Source organism: Corythoichthys intestinalis, chromosome 5 (assembly GCF_030265065.1).
Source record: "Corythoichthys intestinalis isolate RoL2023-P3 chromosome 5, ASM3026506v1, whole genome shotgun sequence".
In the NCBI taxonomy this organism is placed as follows: Eukaryota; Metazoa; Chordata; class Actinopteri; order Syngnathiformes; family Syngnathidae; genus Corythoichthys; species Corythoichthys intestinalis.
The window spans coordinates 50,125,345-50,132,091 of record NC_080399.1 but is presented as its reverse complement, the minus strand read 5'-3'; the positions used below and the strand labels follow the sequence as shown (position 1 = coordinate 50,132,091).

General features: G+C 37.7%; 1 protein-coding gene across 1 annotated transcript in view; it reads right to left on the bottom strand.

Moving 5' to 3' along the window:
* Positions 1 to 4,003: 4,003 nt before the first annotated feature.
* Positions 4,004 to 6,747, bottom strand: part of ranbp10 (RAN binding protein 10) — a 46,517-nt gene continuing 43,773 nt past the window's right edge. The window contains exon 15 of the mRNA XM_057836598.1: positions 4,004 to 6,208. The gene's annotated coding sequence lies outside the window, so the exon portion shown is untranslated. The remainder of the gene's footprint in view (positions 6,209 to 6,747) is intronic.

Sequence of the window (6,747 nt, the reverse complement as noted above, 5' to 3'; positions counted from 1 at the left end):
CTGATTGAGGCAACCCCCACAAACTTCAATTTCTTTAGTGCGCCAAGAACCCATAAGAAAGGAGGTGGGGTTGCCAGTCTGATCAGGGACAGTTTTCAATGCACGAATATTTCATGTGGTCAGTTTGATTCCTTTGAATATATTGTCATTCATCTAAAAAGCCCTTGCAGAGCTGCCTTGGTAACAATTTACAGACCACCAAAGTATAACACAATGTTTTTTGATGAGTTTACCAAAATACTGTCTTCTGTCTGCATGGACTTTGATTGTGTTGTTTTAGTGGGTGACTTTAACATTCATGTTGATAATCCTGAAGAACGATGTGCTAGAGAGCTTTTAAATATTTTGGATACATTTGGTTTATCTCAGCATGTCACAGTTCCAACACATAACAGAGGGCACATACTGGACTTAATAATATCCAAAGGTCTTAACATCTCTGAGGTCACAGTGAATGATGTTGCTCTGTCTGATCACTACTGCATTATGTTTAAAATGACCACCTCTGTCCATCCTCTGAAAAGGGAAACAGAGGTAATTAGGAAGCGTTACATAAGTGATAACACTTGTGCGTTATTCACACAGGCCTATGCCTCACCATTTACCCCTACAATAGCTCCAGTGGAAGAACTTGTAAATAGTTTCAGTTCTAGTGTGATGACCGTAATGGACACTATTGCCCCGATTAAGACAAAAACTTTGTCAAGAAAGAAGAGGTCACCCTGGAGAAATGCCATACTAGCTATAAAACAAAAGCAAGTTTGTAGACGAGCAGAACGCAGATGGCGAAAAAACAAACTCCTAGTTTTTTATTATATCTACAAAGAGAGTCTTCGCAAATACAACCAGGAACTGAAAAATGCTAGACAGTCATATTTTTCAGAGATCATTAGTAGAAACACCAACAATACTCGCACACTATTTTCTGTTGTTGACAAACTGACAAACCCACAAGCATCAATACCTCAGGAATTGGCATCTGAGGTGTCCTGTAATAATTTCGCAGCATTCTTTACACATAAAGTACTAAAGATTAGACAGACTGTGTGCAACTCCAGATTAACAAATGTTACACTAAATTCCTCCCAAAATGTCCCCCACATCAATCTTAGACAGTTTAGCCTCTTGGACTATGCCACTTTAACAGAAATTGCGTCAAAACTAAAGCCCACAACATGCTGCCTTGACATCCTTCCTTCAAACTTTTTCAAAACTGTTTTTCATTGCATAGCCCCAGACATACTTCAGATTATAAATACTTCTCTCCAAACAGGAGAGTTTCCTCAGACTTTAAAAACTGCAGTAATAAAACCTCTCCTAAAAAAAAACCTAATCTGGATGCCTCAACCATTAGTAATTACAGGCCAATATCAAATCTGACATTCCTGGGGAAAATTATCGAAAGGGTTGTGTTCGAACACATCCAGACTTTTATGATGCAAAACAATCTTTTTAACTAATTTCAGTCTGGATTTCAGCCACAACACAGCACCGAGACCGTGCTAATCAAAGTCCTAAATGATATTCGTCGGAATACCGATGCAGGCAAATCATCTGTTCTGCTACTATTGGATCTCAGCGCCGCGTTTGACACGGTTGATCACAACATACTACTCAGCAGATTGGAACAGTGGGTAGGGCTTACTGACACTATTCTTCAGTGGTTCACATCCTATTTACATGATAGGGATTTCTTTGTGTCAATCGGAAACTATCAGTCAGAACGAACCAAATCCACGTGTGGAGTCCCTCAAGGGTCAATTCTTGGACCACTCTTATTTAACATCTATCTGCTTCCATTAGCTCAGATAATGGAACAGTATGACATCTCCTATCACACCTATGCAGATGACACACAACTGTACATTTCTGTGTCCCCACATGATTATAGTCCCTTAGTCTCCCTGAGTAAATGCATTCATTAAATCAATGAATGGATGTGCCAGAATTTTCTCCAGTTAAATGTGGAGAAGACAGAGGTGATCATTTTTGGGCCAAAAAAGGAAAGGTCAAAGATAAGCAGCCAACTTAGCACAATGTCACTTACAGCTACAAATCAAGTCAGAAACCTGGGCGTAATTATTGACTCAGACCTAAAATTTGATAGCCATCTAAAGTCAGTCACTAAATCCGCTTATTACCACCTAAAAAATATAACCAGAATGAAGGGGCTTCTGACACAACAAGACATGGAACAACTTATGCATGCATTCATTTTCAGCAGATTGGACTACTGCAACGGTATATTTACAGGTCTTGATAAAACATCAGTCAGGAAGCTGCAGCTAGTACAGAATGCTGCAGCCAGAGTCCTCACAAATACAAGGAAGCTGGACCACATTACACCGGTTTTGAAATCGCTACACTGGCTTCCAGTGAGTCAAAAATAGACTATAAAATACTACTGCTCGTCTACAAAACACGCAATGGCCTTGGACCAAAATACATGCTTGACTTGTTAGATTCCTATGAGACATCTAGACCCCTCAGGTCGTCTGGAACCGGTCTTCTGCATGTTCCAAGAACAAGAACCAAGCAGGGTGAGGCAGCATTTAGTTATTATGCTCCTCACCTCTGGAACAAGTTACCCGAACCTCTGAAGTATGCTCAAACTGTTAGCTCTTTTAAATCAGGGCTAAAAACGCTTTTGTTTAGCACTGCATATCCATAACTGGCTATATATTTCAATCTACCTGCTTTCTATTCCTCTTGTGCTTATCTCCATTGCTGATTTCAATTATTATTAGGAGTAGTAGTTTTTGTTTTATTTTTTATTTTTGTTTTATTTGTATTTATTTATTTTTATTCTGTGATTAAGTGCGATCTTTTGTCTTGGTTTTTACGTTGTATTGATTTAAATGTGATTTTTATGATCTTCATGTGATGTAAAGCACTTTGAATTGCCTCGTGTTGAATTGTGCTATATAAATAAATTTGCCTTGCCTTGCCTTATATATCGTTTTTTTTTTCTGGTTAATACTTTCCAATAAAGGTTATGTGTACAGGATTTGTCTTGAAATGTTTATTGTATATTCATTTAAATTTATTTTTTGTGTGGCAAGATTAATTATGGCATAAACAATGAAGTCGTTTTATAGTCACAGGGGATAGGTGTTATTATAATGAATTGAATACATAAAACTTGCTTTCAAAAATAAATTCTTTGTTTATTCAGGTTGATTATAGAGCTAGGGGAGAAAGATAAATCCAACTCCAGTTCAGCCTTGCAGTACTTTGAGCGCCCCAAGTCAGACAGTTTAGACACATTTTCTCCATTTTTCTCTCAAAGTGAACGAAATTGATGCATTTTACAATAAAATTTTTTTTTTTTTTAATTCTCCCGGGGGGTGGGGGGTATGGGGGGGGTCATGCCCCCGGACCCCCCTAGAGGGTCTGTGTACAGTGATTCTTGTGGGCTGGGCTGAGTCAAAGTCCAGGGCTGCTTTTTAGTCCCAGTCCGCCCCCGTTTATGACCAGTGCTGTTAACATTAATCTAGGAAATCTAATCTTAAAAACTAAAAACTAACTAAAAATTAAAAACTAATCTTAAAAGTAATTACTTACAAATTACTTTTCCCCCAAAGTAATTGAGCTGGTAACTGGTTACCTGAAGGTAATAGTAATTAGTTACTTGGCAAAGTAACTGGTGTTACATTTCAGTTTTTTTTTTTTTTTTTTTTTTTCCCCCATTTAAAAACAAAAACAAAAAAAACACACACACATAGTAACCTTTGCTGTTTGGAAATCGTTTAATGTTGTGAATCAACTCTTAAAGTTGTTAAAATTGCTACAGTTTTTGCAGTAGTTCCCTTCTGTCTACTTTCGACATGTTAAAGTTTTAAAACTGTTTCATCATTTAAAGATAGATTCAAGTCAAGATTTTGCCGATTCAGGAATATTTTATATAAAAAGTTACTTAAGTTCGCTAGGAAGGTTCACTACAACAGAGCCTTTCTGAGAAGTTTACTGCTTCAAAATGGCGGCTGTAACAATGTCATTTCGCATGTAGTTCTATAAGCAACTGAGATCTCGGCGTAGATTATAGGCTGTCAGCTACAGTCAGGAAATATTGGAGCCACCTAGCCTAGCATCGCGTTTGCTACAGCGTCACAACACTTCTCGGTCTCAGACTTTTGTCGTGTCATTCAACCAACGTAACGCATCGTCTCGTTGCCGAAACGGTGACAAAATCCGAACGGAGAAAAAAAAAACGTAATGCACGAAAAACACAGATTTTGAATGTACAGCGCACACATACAGTATAAAAATCAGTGCTCACTTGTACAAATTACACCGAAATCGTACAACTTGACACGTATGCTGTCAGTCATATTGTAACGATTCATATTTCCTTTGGAATCACACATCATAACATGTCATCCTATCTGCTAAAATAAGACAAAAAGTCAGATCCGTCATATGCCCATGGGTGTATTTTAATAAAAATAATTCTGTCAAAACAGAATACAATATTTCTTTAACACATTTCCAGTACATCTTTTTCCAATTAAACTTTTTTCCCCCATAGATTTTCAAAGTCATGCTAAGGAGACAGTAATTTTTTAAACTTAAAAAAAAAAAAAAAAAAAAAAAAAAAAAAAGAGGTGGGGGTCCTTTATTACTGTTATGCTAAAACGTAAAACAAGAAATTAATACCACAATAGGAGTCAGTTGTGCACTGCTTTTCTACCAATGCCCAAGGCATTCTCCGTAAGGCCGTTCTCTGACCTCTTTCCAACAAATCTGTTACGTCCAATGAGTCATTTATATCAAGTATGCGGGGATCAAGGGAGACCAGGCCTTAAACATCAGCAACACAATGGCACATGCTCCCTTTACAGATGAACCAGAAATTGTGTTTGTGTAACAGGTGTATGTTAAAGCTGAGAAATCAGATTTACTTTTGATCATTTCACAATAAACAAGTTGGTCCAAGTGACATTAAACCTTTAAAAAAAAAAAAAGTTTGAATAATTGCATACTCTAATTATATGGAGGGACCAAACACTTGCTGCAAATGTTTATTTCAAAATTTTTAATGTAGAACTATTCACTCACTCTGGAGCGGATCCATTATCTCGTCCTTTGCCAGGGTATGTCACTCTTGAATACAGTTAACCAGGGTGAGGCTTTTTGTTGCAGCTGATGCTGCTGTCATTCCTATATTAAACAAGTTAAATTATAAAGCACTCCTCCAAGATTAAGAATTGTAAGATTAAAATACTACAAGTACTCAATAGTAAATATAAAATGTACTTCTTTCAACCACGCCCCCACTTCTACTCATTCAAATACATGCACCTGTCGTTGTACAATACGATATTGAGTTGTGATTAAATTAATTTTGGTCAGATGGGTAGTGGAAAAGCAAGGCTTTTTAATATTATTAGATGTGGCCTCCATCAATTTTATACCAAATTTCTTATTTTGTTATGGTATGACATTTCATCAGTAAATCAGTTTATGCTCAGTTTTTTTCCCTTGATTGAGGTTTGTAGTTTCTAAATGGGAGGGAGGGGCAGAAAAAGAGCAAAACTAATACAAATGTTAGAAATAACACTATCCCTTGTCAAACTGCTGCTCTGGAATTGACATGGTTTGATTATTATACTTAGGTTAGAGTTCTTATTTTCTCCATCCTAGAATACATCAGCTGGATCTTTTAAACATCAATAACATAGGGTGAGCAAACAATTCATCAGTGCTTCTGTTCTGCTCTCCTGGCAAAGTAACACTCCTCAGATTTGCACTGCACTGTGAAAAGGATACTTGTCCAAGTTGATATTTCGGGGGTACTTGATGTAATAATGACCAACTATTGTGAAGGTAACCGGTTGTGGGTATAGTGGCACAAGATATGGTGTAGCTCAAAAATTATGTAGAAAACCTATCGTAGGGAGTTGAAATCCACCAAGAAAAAAAAATTGTGTTCATAGGAGATGAGCACTAGAATGTGACAAGAAAGTCTAGATAAACAGAAGTATAATTAATATTTAAATAGTGTCACACGTTTATTTGATAATACTAAATTAAAAAGGAAGCTTTCTCTTCTACTCTTCTCTCTGCTTTTTCTGTCTGGCCCACCGGTTCCGCCGCTGACAACGACAGTAACGCCAAACACTAAATCACACGCATGCTTTCTTCTCCATAGCCAAGATAACCACCTGCTGGATGCGCCCGCTCACTCTCAGTGCAACTTAACGTAAACCTGTGAGAAGACAACACAGCAGTTTGAACACGACTATTTGGAATTATCATATACAGGTAGTCCCCAGGATACGACGGACCAAACTTAGCAATTTCAACTTTACGACGCCAGAGTCTTGTCGCTATTTTTTTTTTTTTTTTATGTTGACTTTTGTTTTGTGATGCATGCTTTTATTTTGGAGCAGGAAGCGATGAACAGGGAGCGACCACATTTACAGACGCACCCACCTCACACACGCACACATAGAGCAGCTGAGTGACAGAGGTGACAGCCTACGCACACATTTGTTGCTTGTGACGCATTGAGAGGTGACGGCTGTATATAACCCCTTTTTTACTGTTTATTGTGGTCGAATACTTGGGGTGAGTTTATATGATTGTTTTTGATAATGTGCGGACGCTAACTGATACATGCTAATCGTTTGTTATTGCTGTATCAGCTAAATAAAGTCAGCAAACCACACGGACGTCTGACATCGTCATTTCAGAGCTTAGCTCACTGTCTAGCTAGGACTTAGCTCCAACGTGTTGGCGAGGACA